The sequence below is a fragment of the Mustela nivalis genome (assembly GCF_964662115.1).
Source record: "Mustela nivalis genome assembly, chromosome: 18".
Taxonomy (NCBI): Eukaryota; Metazoa; Chordata; class Mammalia; order Carnivora; family Mustelidae; genus Mustela; species Mustela nivalis.
In genome coordinates this window covers 35,867,803-35,881,642 of record NC_139037.1, presented here as the reverse complement: position 1 = coordinate 35,881,642, position 13,840 = coordinate 35,867,803, and the positions used below count along the sequence as shown (strand labels likewise).

The 13,840-nt window shown below is 44.6% G+C and overlaps 1 long non-coding RNA gene across 1 annotated transcript; it reads left to right on the top strand.

Annotated features, from left to right (window-relative positions):
• Positions 1–8,364: 8,364 nt before the first annotated feature.
• Positions 8,365–11,890, top strand: LOC309853381. The gene is made up of 2 exons (XR_014305636.1): positions 8,365–8,401; positions 10,649–11,890. It is a non-coding gene; the product is annotated as an uncharacterized lncRNA (long non-coding RNA).
• The last annotated feature ends 1,950 nt before the right edge of the window (positions 11,891–13,840 follow it).

Below are 13,840 nucleotides of genomic sequence, written 5' to 3'. Positions count from 1 at the left end.
GAACATCACACATATCCCACCCAGGAGTGTGTGTAGGGGAGGGGGGCGTTGCAGGGTGTCAGCTTGGATTTTATTCTCACCTTTCTTCTGCTCCCTGATCACCGTTGCCAGCCCCCAATGCTTTAGAATGGACAGCGCCATTGTACAAAGATCGGTCAGTCACTAGGAGTCCACAGCAAAGCTAAGGGGACAGTCTCCCAAAGGGAAAGACACGAGAATTAAGAAAGCTGAAGGAGGCCATCAGAGGAGGAGATATCAGCTTGTGGGCAGGGATAAGAGTGATTTTGAAGGGGCTAGCAGTCACTAGACAAGCACCCACCTTGGGCAGCAGAGTCATGAGGACAAAAGTGAGGTTGTGAGAGGGGACTTTAGACTGGCATGGTTAAATGCATGAACACTGCCCCCTACAAGGATTTCTGTTGGACATTGCTGGGGAAGGGGCTTGGGCTGCCTGCTGGTGAGTGTAAGGTTTTACAGGCGAGGTAAACACAACACCTGGTGAGGTAGGCTCAAGACAAGATTTATTAAAGGAACTCTCAGATGAAGTTCCGAGACTTGGGAGAGAGGAGCCAGGGAAGTTTGCACTGGGAGGATGTCTGTGGAGTCTTTTATCAGGCTAAGGCAGGGCATGGGTTCACATCCATACATGGTAAGGTATTTGGTGATAGGAGGGTATGGAGGAATCCTGATGCTCCTGTTTCCTGCATAGGTATCGGGTTTCTTATGGAGACATGACCTGGGCATACATCCTTTTGGTGGGAGAGTCAAGGGTTTTGCAGGGGGGTGGGGGGTGAGGGGCCCTGGAAGATGGCGGTGGTCATTTCTATTGTTCCTTTCGCATTCCCAGAGTCCTAGACCCAACAGTGAGGAATGGTGTGGCTGAGAGCCAGGTTCTTGTAGTAAATTGTTTACATTTGCATTCATCATCAGTGAAGCCTGAGACCACCAGTTACACTTCCTTGGGCTCCTTTAATTTTCAAAATCCTGTAAACAGGTACTATTTATAATTTCAAATTACAAATGAGGAAACAGCACACAAAGAGTAAGTAAATGTCTCAAATCCCATAGCTACTAAATAGAAGGACCAGGAACCAAAGTGAACACCAGCTGGTCTCACTGTAAACATCATGCCCTTCCTGAGAAGTTGACCTAGATGATGTCTCAGGGAACTTCCACCCTGAGTACATATCTTAGAAAGTCATTAATACTGTAGTATAATGACAACAATAGCAATAATAGAAAATACTCATGTGATCTTCACAACAGCACAAGAATATGAAATACTGTTCCTACTACTCCTGTTTTATAGATGAAAAGGAGTACAATAAACATTATTAATATTCAGTAATATCCAAACTACTTCTACTTCCTGGTCCCTGAAGAACTGCAATTCCTTTGAATTTAGTCACTGCCACATGACTGATTGTAAGCACTGAAAGAAGAGCAGAAGATATTTGTGTCACATCCAGGCCAAAGCACTTAACTGCAGGTTTTTGTCTGCCAGATCCACTCTCTCTTCCCTTTGCTATGGCAAAGCCTGGAGCCTTGTGCAGAGATATTAGTAGTTTCTGTCAATCTGGATGCCTGATTGATGAATTTATGGAGCAGTCCCACATCTACATCCCAATCCTACACTGGACTTGCAGCATGCTTAAAAATAATCCTTTGTTGTTTTAAATGCAGATATGGGGTTGTTCATTATCCAGTCTATCCTTGTCTGATGCACTGAGGTCCAAACGGTTAAGCAACTTGCTCACACCCATCCAGCTATGAAAAAGAAGTAAAGCTGGGATTTGAACTTTCAGAATGTAAGAGCCTATTCAGCCAGAGCAGCCCCACCCTGGTTGAACTGCCATTTTGCTGTAAAGCTTAAATTGACCTTATCCTCCCCAGGGGAGCTTATTTAAAAGCAAGTCCGGGAAACCAGTCCCAGGTAACAAAGTCCAAGTACAAGGGTGGGTCAGGCCATGTGGAGGTATTCAATTGGTAGGGGTGCGTACTATCTCCTAGCTACCAAGGAGTATGGGCCCCCGCCCTTTGGGAGCCTTTTGGTGCCAATCCTAACCAAGGTGTGATAGGCTGGTTCAAATGTCTACTCGAGTAAATTGTAATTCAGTTGGTCACCTAGCATCACTGTGGAGTTTCCTGTGTATGTTACAATCTCATTGGCCACCTGTGTGTTGCCAGGCCCAACCACATGGCCTTTGCTCTATAAAAGTTAGTCTGGAAAGCAGGGAAGGGTCGATCTCTCTGGAGGGGTGGTCCCAACTGGTCTGTTTGACAGTTGGTATGATTCCTGATGCTTGGCACCAAATAAAGCTTTGCTTGACCTTCGCTTTGTATCAGTCTCGCTCCTTTAATCACGGACCCATTATTGGGGTACCCAATTTGGGGGGACCCAACACAGAATAAACAGTTTCATTTGGGTTCTTGCCTTCTGATTTGGCAATGTGAAAGCAAAGGGAAGGAATCCCCAAGGGAGAGGACCAAGTGAGTACAGCAGCTCCAGATCAGCTGGGGATTGAAAGTGAGAAACAGAGTGGTGTGGGTTGTGCACCAGAGACAAGGTTGACTGGAGTGGCTGTCAGAGGTCCAAGCTAATTCAGTAGGAGAGTTATGCAAACACAGCTCCCCTAAAACATGAGTCAGGTAGGAGTGACCTTTAACAATACAGGGAAAACCACTTCCAAACCTGGAGCATCAACTCCCAGACATTTCTGCTAGAGCATGGCCCATCAATGAGCCTGGGACAAGCTGTGCTTCCAAGACAGAGCACACAAGATCACTTCCAAAGATAATTCATACCATAGGGTTTGCTTGGAGGACTAGGCAGAGACTAAAGACAAAGGAAAATAGCTTTTCCCAAGATCAAGATGGTGAACATCTTACTGCCTGCTGCCCTTTGTCCTCATTAGGGATGATGTGGAAACAGAAGGCAAGCTGAGGACAAAGCAGAAGCTGACACCCTGCAAACCCCGCCCCCCCCCAACATATGTGACATTCCTCAGGCATTCCTGGCTGCCCTAAAGGAAAAACAAATAGTTAAGTTAAAGAGACCACAATCCTGCAAGAGCTGAGTCTCCCTCCATTTACAAATGTCCTAGTGATTTACAAGAAAAAGGCTTTTTTATCAATAGTCTAACTTCCAGAGACCCATAAATCAGTCCCTGAAGCCCTAACATCATCTTCCCCTCCATAAAATTGAGGGAGACTGAGGCAGAGGGAAATGTAAATAAAGTAAAATTTTTTCCAAACCTAAAGCTCATTGATAAGGTGTGTGATAGCAGGAGTGTGGTATTCCTCCAGGATGTTCTCAACTCTCTTACTGTTAATGCCTTACTAAAAGGAAAAACAACCTTAACTTGACAAATAGCAAAGCCTCCAGTATCCTGTGTCTTCTTTCAAATCCTCCCCCAACCCCATAGTGTATAACCAGCCACCCTTCACAACCTCAGCACAGCAGCTCTTTCTGCCCATGAGTCCTGTCCCCATGCTTCAATAAACCACCATTTTGCACCAAAGATGTCTCAAGAATTCTTTCTTGGTCATCGGCTCTGGACTCCACCCCACTGAACCTCACCTATATTCTAAAACTTCATCAGCGACATGCTTTCTAAAGGCACTGGCTCTCAGCCCACACTAGGCTAGTTCTGGGCAGTTGGCATAGTAGGCTTTGGAAAGATAGAGGGGAAATGGCAAGGTGCATATCAGAAGTAGAGAAGCTGCACATTGGGTTCCTCATTTTTATATGAAGCCACCTCTGGCATATCCCTCTAGTGGGAGAGAACGAGCCCTGACATCATTGTTCATGTACTAATCACCACCATCTCCTGTCTGTGTAAGGACTTATTTAGCCAGAGGATTCCATCCAGGTTAAACAATAACTTTGTTGCTTAACCCTTAAACTGTCCCTGCCACCCTTCCCCCAAAGGACTTACTCAAAAACAAGTCCCAGAAAACAGTCCCAGGTAACAAAGCCCAAACACAAGGGTGGGTCAGGCCAGGTGTGAGAGGGGGGGCGCATACGGTCTCCCTAGTTACCAAGGAGTATGGGCCCTGCCCTTTGGGCAACTTTTGGGCGCCAATTCTGACCAAGGTGATAGGCTGGTTCAAATGTCTACTATAGGGTAAATTGTAATTCAATTGGTCACTTATGTGTGACCTAGCATGACTGTGCAGCTTTCTCTGTGTGTTACAATTTCATTGGCCACCTGTGCGTGGCCAGGCCCAACTACATGGCCTTTGCCCTTAAAAGCTAGTCTGTGAAACAGAGAGAGGTGGCCCTCTCTGTAAGATGAATCAGTCTGATTCTTGATACTTGGCACGAAATAAAGCTGTGCTTGACCTTCGCTTCATATCAGTCTCGCTCCTTTAATCACGGACCCATTATTGGGGGACCTAACAGTCTGTGACACCTTTGCTATTTACAAACCTGTTTGAAGCATTTTCTTCTTGACATCTCCAGTAACTCAGTGACATCAGCCACCTGGAAAATGGCTTCTCCCCATGTTATAAATAAGGAAACAAACTCAGAGATGCAGGGATGGCCCACAGGCAGTTAATGACAACTAGAGCCACATCTAGTATTTAGCTCCAGTGCTCTTGTGGAGGCCGAGAAAATCAAAGCCATCCTACCTCAGGTTTAGCCTTAGCATAAGTACAGCCATCTTAGCTCTGGCAGCCATCTCAGACTCCTGTGCCCAAGGGCTGAACTTTCCCCCACCCTGCTTTAGCAACCCCCACCCTGTTTTGGTTCCAGGAAGCCCCACTTGCTTTAGTTCCAGAGACCACCACCCTGCTTTAGTAAGTTCCACCCTACTTTAGTTCAAAAGACCCCATGCTACTTTAGTTCCAGAAAACCCCACCCTGCTTTAGTAACAGGAACCCATAAATACCCCTGCCTTAATCAAGCTCGGGGTCCAAGTCCCGACTCCACTGCATCAAGTATACTTGGGCCCAAGCTTAAGCATGTCACCTCGGGGTCCAAGTCCCTACTCCCGCTGCGTCAGGTATACTTGGGCCCAAGCTTAAGCTTGTTGAATAAACCCTCGTGTGATTGCATCAGTGCTTGGCTCCTTGGTGGTCGGGCACAACACTGACTCCACCCTTCCAGCAGTCACTGCTTTATCCTCAGAAGCAGCTGGGCAGAGGAACATGCAAAGACAATCTTAGGCTGGGCTTAGACCAGTAACAACTGCCAGTGACTCCTGTCATTCTTATACCCAAGACAATCAAGTCTTTTATTCCTGAGTCAGAGATGGGGTTTAGAGCTCAAAACCCTGTGGGGTTGGGAATAGGGGGACTTCAAGGTCAGCCCATGGGGAGGCAAGGTCACCAGGTCCCTCCACACTGACTTGGAGCACAGCACCTTGTTGCAATCCCCGTGTCTCCTCTGCAGGTCAGCAGCCTAGAGCTCAAGTGTCATTAAGTCTAACTGATGGAGGTTTAAAAAAAAAAAATGCAAAGGAGAATTGGCAGGAAGTTTTTGTAAACACACAAATGGCCAGCCTGAGGGCCTCTGTGGACAAAGCCTGAGGCAGAAAATAAATTCTGAGATCCTTTATAAGATACAAGCAGGCCCTTCATAAAGCCTTGTAAAAACAGGAAGGTGGCAGGTACCCAAGATCCTCAAATCTAGCTGTTCTCCATTATCACTGCCTCAGTGAATCCTTTGTCATGCCTTTCACAGCCAGCAAGACCCTGAAGTTAAGAGTTTTCAAAAGATACCTATCAGTCAGGGAATGAGTAGCTCATTTGTAAACACAGGAGCGGGTGGCCAGAGGTAGCACCTGTAATTCAGAAAAGCTGAGGCAAAGGGCCCTTCTGAGCAAGAAAGTGGCTCCAAATATTGCCTATCCCCTCTGTTCTCAAGTCCTGTTGATGAGGGAGCAGGAGGCAGGCTGAGAACGGAGCAGGGGCTGGTGCCTTGCACCCCCTCTCCACCCACTCCCCTTGGTAATATGTGTGACATTCCACAGGCACCCCTGACTGCCCTAAAAGAAGAACAAATTGTTATCTTGCAGAGATCAGAGTCCTGCAAGGCAGGAGTCTCTCTTGGTTTACAAATGTCCTTGAGATTTACAACAAAGAAGTTACCTTATCAATAGCCCAATTTCCAAGGACACAGAACTCAGTTTCTCAAGCCAAATATTACCCTCCCCTCCATAAAACCTAAGGAGGCGGAGGTAGAAGGAAAAGTAAATAAAGTTAAATTTCTTCTAAACCTAAATCTCACTAACAAGGACGTTTGATAGCAGGAATGTAACATTCCACCAGGAGACTCCCAATTGTCTTTATGTTAGTGCCTCATTAGAGGGAAAGTGGCCTTGGCTTGATAGTAACCAGGCCTTCCATATCCTGACAGTCTTCTTTACCCCAATAGCCCTTCTGAACACCCCTTTGTCCTCACCTACCCAACTCCTGTGTATATAACCAGCCACTCCTCACAACCCGGGGCAGCAGCATCTCCGTCTGCCCACGGGTTCTGTCCCCGTGCTTTAATAAACCACCATTTTGCACCAAAGATGTCTTAAGAATTCTTTCTTTAGTCGTCAGCTCCGAACCTCACCCCACCGAACCTGACTTAGGTTCTGGGACTTCATCATTTTTGGCGAGCCAGCCAGGAGATTCATGAGTCTTTACATTTGGACTCTGAGCTTCGGTGCAAAATTGGTGAGTACTTTCTCTCCTTTTCCTTTACGCTCATTCCAGGGCATTTCAAGGAGTATGGGCTTATTGGAACACTTGCGTGTCAATTGCTCAGGCTGTAATCCTCTAGCCCGTGGCTACTCCACGGGGAGGAGAGCGTCTGCCTTTTGGCTGTAAGTTAGTACCCTGGCCGGAATGGCAATAAGACCCAGAAACTTGATGGCCTCTCTTTATTCCTGTTCTTATAGAAAGTTGTCTCTCTTGGGCACGGGACAGCCACCTAAGTCACCAGGACGGCTGCCAATCTCAAGACTCCCGTGTGAGGTTTCCTCCTGATTGATCTAATGTGATCCCCTCCACATGCCCGGTCTAGCCACTTCTGGCCGCGAGACCTCCACTGGGAGCCGGCCGAAACCAGTACCCGATTGAATTAAAACGCAACCGGGGACCGTTTCCTAGGGAAGTTGGCTGTAAGGACCACATGTGCTGGAATGTCGCTTAGACCATGATGGATTTCAGTCTTTACTGTTTCTCATCAGTGTCGTCTGCAAACCGCTTAAAGCTATGAAATTGGGTAATTTCCCCTTGCCAAACTTTTCTAGTATTTCCATGGGTTAAAATGGCAAAACACTATCCAGTCTTCAGGACAGACAATGAGCATGGCATGGCACAGCATTTTGGTCCATTCACCAGGCACCCATCAGCAGCCTAGGATGCGATGGGGAAGTGGAGGGACGCCGGCACCCCTCCAGGGCCTTTTACGGCAGGAATGCCTTCTCGGGGAAGGCAGGATGGTGATCAATAGCGATATCTTGAGGGACGCCTCTGGTCGCTTTTGACACACAGGAACCTCTGACATATCCTGCGTGGGACGCTACCCAGGAGTCAGGGGGGATTTGGTAATGGACCTTCATTACTTTTCTGGCTTCAGTTCCCAAGGACTCTACCTTGGGGTGCCTTTTAACCCACTGGAAATAATTTGGATTGCAAAACTTAGGAAAGGACTGAGCTCCTGTAACACTGCATGGCCTCAGTGGGATCTATCAGTTAGATCTCCTCTGCAGGAAACAGGGCAAATGGACCTAGGATACCTTCACTGCTCATACCTAGGCCTTTATTGCTCTGCACCAGGACCCTGGACTAAGGGGCTTTTGTGGAATGTGTTTGCCCAAATGAGTCAGCTAGTAAACTTTCTCCTGACATATTCGATGATAATTACGTAAATAAGCCTTCTTCTAGTAAACCCAGGTTGCTGGGCCATCCTTAGCAAAGGGGACTCTGGCTTTATTTCTTTCTGTTTCTCCTAATAGATGTGGGGGCTTCTCCCTCACTCACTTCCCGTGCTAATGGCTATAACTGGAGCCAACTGGGGTTAGTCTAACTCGAGACAGAGACCATAAGGAATATTCCCAAGCAGCTGCCGAAACTCTCTTTGTTTCGGGGAAGTTTCCCTGTGTTCTCTGGCCTGACTTGGACTGCTTAACCCTTCCCCCCTTGCTGGTGGGAAAGCATGGCGTCTGCTCCTCTGTTGGGGCTTATGAGCTCTGAAACCGGGAATCCCTTCTCTGCCTCCTGGCAGCACTTTGTTTCTTCTGTTTCCCCCTTCTCCTGTTTCTGTGCACCAACGTGCGTGCAGCCTGCATGACTAGCCTCTAGATCATGCACCACGGCTCCTCTCTTCGCTGTCAAGGAGCAAGAAGAACATCCCCTGGACGTAACACCCCCACTCCAGATCTTCCCATGCATGTCTCAGGTAAACATTCAAAGTGGAGTGGCCCAGGTGGAAAGTAAATCAGTATTGGAATTAAGTTAAGTTTGTTGGTTTAATTAAGATAGACATGTCTTTTAAGTTATCAGCAGTAAATGTGAAACTTCAAAATTTACTGAAGGTCAAATAAGCTCGTGTTATTTGTTAAAATTTGTTAGCAAAGAAATGACTAAACTGATGGTTAATTGTCTGTCTCAAAGTTCTAATGGGTAATTGCTGAAGTAGCTTTCAAAGTCTTTGGTAACCTGAAAGTTTTAAAGTTTTGCTTGGATGACAAATGGAATTAAATTGCGGACATCTGTATCTTAACCAAACAGGATAAAATGCTAAGTCGTTAATTACTGGATGTAGGTTTGTGCTTTTGACTTCTTACTGCAAAGAAACTAAGAGTATTTAAATCTGTTGGTAAACTTGTTTGCCACTTAACTGATTCATAAATTTGCCACCTGAAGAATTCTGTTGTGTAACAGTTTACAATTGGTTAATAACTAAAGGTGTTTCTAAGAATACAAAGTTCTGCTTAGTGTAACTAAGACTGATGGAAATAAGGGTAACTCTGTAGGAAAGTAGATGATAAGTAAGAAAGATTTAAGGAATGGGAATACATTTTGTTGAAGGGAAGGGAAGGTAATTTTGTCCTAAATGAGATGGTTGTTTGGAAGGAAATGGCTTGGGACAAAACCTGAATGCAAAGGAAAGTTGTAGAAGGTTTGTGAACGGAAATCTTCACAAAAGAAATTTTAGATATGGTCAGGACAGACTAAAAAAGAAAGAAAAACAGCCTCCAAGGTAATTTAGCACTCTCCTGACCTGCCTCCACACAGATTATACTTCCTAGTATAAGGGCCATTTGGCCTTGAGAGATTAAGGAAGCAGCCCAACCTTGAGGCACTGCGGAAAACACCCTGTTACCATCCTCCATTGCCTGTAACCATAGAAACTCACTCTAATCTGTAAAGAATGAAAGGGGAGACTGATAACCTCCCATTAGCCAGAGATGCCCAGAAGGGGAAGATATCCAACCTCTTTGAATCTGAAGAATGCCTGACTGTGTGAATGTGTCCGTATGGCTCCACCACTTCGGCTACAGAGTCTGAGTGGGCTGCACCTAGTGTCTCGCGGGGCATCATATGGCATAACGGTCATCTACTCCACGGAGTAGCCTGGTCCGGGGTTCATGCGGACAGGCCTTAGCTAAGACGCTCCTAAATTCCCGTGAGGGATGCAAACAGGACAGCAGGGGAAAGATCCCCCCCTTGTCTGTGACATCATTCATGATAGGAGGGAAACCCAGAAAACTCCTATCTTAAGACTGCACACTTAGAAGTAAAATTAAAAAAAGGGAAAGACACTGGTATAAAAAGCTGGTTTTCTTTCTGTTTAAAAGGGGCAAAGTTTTCTTAGCTAATTGATCTGTTAAAAAGTGTAAGTGGTTTTCTCTTTGCCTGCCTGAAAAATTCAGTTCCTATGTTTTGTTTTATCAGGTGTTTAACATCCCTAATTATATTTAGGCATGTGTTTTTAAACTTTCTAAGGTTTTAGCAATTGTTGACAAGATTTAAACCAGTGATAAACATTGGGTTACATTTGGGAAAATACTATAACTATTCTAGAGATTCTACGCACTTCCTAAAGTTTTAACGTTTTGAGAGATCATCACTTGATACTGTAATTATGGAAATGTTATGTATCACAGAAATAACCTGATTTCCTTGCAGCTAAATTGTAAACTCCCGTGTCTCTTTAGCTCTAACCATATCCATTCTGAGTTTTTGTCATTTATAATTGTTTTAATTCTCTTATTTTAATGAGTTTTATCTTCAAGGAGATTCATATAAAGGACTTTCAGGACAAATACAGGTATTTGATATACTTTAAAATCCTAAAACTGAAATGGGTAAGAATTTCCAAAACTGACTAAAGCCGCATTCACCAGAATTAGTAACATGGGACTAAGTGAACTAAAAGATTATAGTGTTGTGTCTCTTAATGTTTTGTCTTACTTTAAACATTGCTGGTTCTCTCTAATGTTTGCTCTTCCAGACTAGGGATACTTTTTCTTAAGTTATCTGTAACTTATAGAGATGTATAAGTGCTCATTTGTAAAAGTGCTCAAAGCATTCAAGCTTTTCTCTCTATATGAACCCTCTGAAACCAAAAGGTCTCAGTAAGCATTCTTCTATGGCAATCAGTCATTTGCATAAGTTCAATAAGAATCTGTTCTTGTAACAGGACACCATTGGAAACTGGTTATTTTACCAAGGCTTTGACTGGGATGTCATATTTGAAAAGACTCAGATATGACCAGACAGTTTAAAGGAACTAAGGTTGACTTTATGAAACCTGGAGCCATAAAGCGTCTTGGGACTGTTGGCCTGATACCTTGCTTACAGAGTTCCCAGCAGCCTCACCAGGTGAGTAAAGAATGTCACTCCTTGGTAGGTGCGGAGACTCAGAAGAGGAACTCGCCCAAATCAACAGGTATTGCAGGCATGCCTGATGGCAAGTACAGAGCTTGGCTTCTGACCCGGAGAGGCTACTAAAAGTTCAACCTAGAGATTCCTTATAAGAAGTTCCAGCAAAGCAGATTCTAAAAGATCTATATGATCACACTCAACTGTTCTTGCTGAGCTTATGTAAATAATGGGCCAAGTTTGTTAAAACTGGACTTGTTTCACAAGTGAATTAGTTCTGATTTCGCTATCTCTGTAAATGAGGATTATTTTAGAGAGAAAAATTGTTTTAGTAACACACCTTTATGGATGTTAAATTCTAGATTTGATTGTCTTTAAATGTTTACCTAAGCTAAACAATTTGAGGTAAACTTCAGAGAAGTTGTACAATAGGTTCTTTAGTCGATCTTATTATTTTGTGGGGATATTAGCAGACCCCACGGCACATGATTAAACAACTGGAAAAATGGGATTGATTCCCCTACAATTGTATAACTTAACTAACACCTTATGTGTGGCTGGGATAATGAAATTGCCTAAAAAAGCCAGCCTATTGCACTCCATAGGATTAACTATGGACTTGTGGAGACAATGGATGACCCCACTTTCTTTATGATTGGATTGGATGATGCATGGGGAACTTCCCTTATCTCTTGACAAGTTTTCTCCCACTTGACAATGATCCTCTGTAATCAGGATATTGTTAAGGTTGGACCACTCAGAGGTCGTCTTATTGGTTTCATCCCTTAGTCATATTTATCCTAGAGGCCACCTCTGTTGAGGTGCGATTGCAAACAGATGCTTTAGCTAAGCATAGAACAGCCCTCATAAAAGGAGCCTCAAAGCTCACTATGGGACAGTCCCTGACTGTAATGATGTCACATCAGGTCCAGATTTGTCTTAGTAGCCAAATTGTCAAAGCCTAAGAATTAACATTTATACTGACTCCAAATATGCCTACCTGGTACTACATGCCCAGGGAGCTATTTGGAAGGAAAGGGGATGCTATCAAGCCATAACTCCCCAATCAAATATGGGCCTAAGTTACAAAACCCTCCTTATCGCTATACTAAGGATGGCCTTAGATGTCCTGACAGCAGCCCAGGGTGGCACATGTGCAATTATCAAGACAGAATATTGTGTGTACATCCCAGACTATCACAAAAGTATCACAGGACTAATAAAGGATATGAATGCCCAGATTAAGGCTCTACAAGGTCTCTCTCTCTCTTTTAGTGATTAGTTAAGTTCCTAGCTTGAAGGAGGACTATGGCCAAATCTCCTTTTCGGGCTTCTCATTCTTATCGCCTTATTAACCTTAATATGTTGCTCTGTTCAGTGTTTCTCTACTTGGTGCCGAGACTCCATTGCTGCAATGACTTCACCACGGCAGATGATCCTTACCACGCGCAAAGACACTCCTTCACTGTCAGCACTGGATTCAGCTGCCTCCGCCTTTCGTAACTCCCATATACATTCCTCCACTGATCAATGTTGACCTCAGTAGGTAGGGACAGCTCTACGCCCCTATTCAGCAGGAAGAAGTTACAGAAGATAAGACCTTCCACCTTCAACCACCTTAAAGATTTAAGGGTCAAAATTGTTCAGGGGGGAATGATGAGGGAGCAGGAGGCAGGCTGAGAACGGAGCAGGGGCTGGTGCCTTGCACCCCCTCTCCACCCACTCCCCTTGGTAATATGTGTGACATTCCACAGGCACCCCTGACTGCCCTAAAAGAAGAACAAATTGTTATCTTGCAGAGATCAGAGTCCTGCAAGGCAGGAGTCTCTCTTGGTTTACAAATGTCCTTGAGATTTACAACAAAGAAGTTACCTTATCAATAGCCCAATTTCCAAGGACACAGAACTCAGTTTCTCAAGCCAAATATTACCCTCCCCTCCATAAAACCTAAGGAGGCGGAGGTAGAAGGAAAAGTAAATAAAGTTAAATTTCTTCTAAACCTAAATCTCACTAACAAGGACGTTTGATAGCAGGAATGTAACATTCCACCAGGAGACTCCCAATTGTCTTTATGTTAGTGCCTCATTAGAGGGAAAGTGGCCTTGGCTTGATAGTAACCAGGCCTTCCATATCCTGACAGTCTTCTTTACCCCAATAGCCCTTCTGAACACCCCTTTGTCCTCACCTACCCAACTCCTGTGTATATAACCAGCCACTCCTCACAACCCGGGGCAGCAGCATCTCCGTCTGCCCACGGGTTCTGTCCCCGTGCTTTAATAAACCACCATTTTGCACCAAAGATGTCTTAAGAATTCTTTCTTTAGTCGTCAGCTCCGAACCTCACCCCACCGAACCTGACTTAGGTTCTGGGACTTCATCACTGTCACCTTCAAAGCAACTTCCTGGATTTTCCAGCCAAAGGGAGACCCTCCTGAGTTTTCCTCCTGGAAGTACTTAATTTCTGGCCAAGACATATGGCATTGTGGATGCTCCTTTTCTTTCATGCTTGGCTTTAGGTGATCATGGTTGTTTATTTGTTTCACATAGTGGTGGGGGTAGGAACTACGGCCTGGGTACCTAGCGTGCACAAAATACCCAATAAATTGAAATAAATATTGTTTGGCAAATTGACCCAGTGGATTATATGCCAGGCCAACCTGTTTTCTCAAATTCCTTTTCTAAATTCCTACACTCTTTAAGGCACAGCCACGTGTGGCTAGAAAGCAAAGATTCCAAACTGATTAATGCCCTCCAATTGCGGTCATCAGTAGCTGATCTTATTTGGCCAGACTATCTTACCTAGTGCAAACCTAAGCCAGCTTCAGCCTTCACATTCTCACAGATATATATTCTCCCTCAATTCTCTTGGAAAAACATGACCCATCTTGGTCAATATTTTGTTTTTCTGCTTTTTACAGAGATATATACCAGAAATCTTTTCTTTTGTCCCCAGATACTACCATAAAAACAAACAAAATCACACTAGATTATAACAAATGTCACTTGAAAC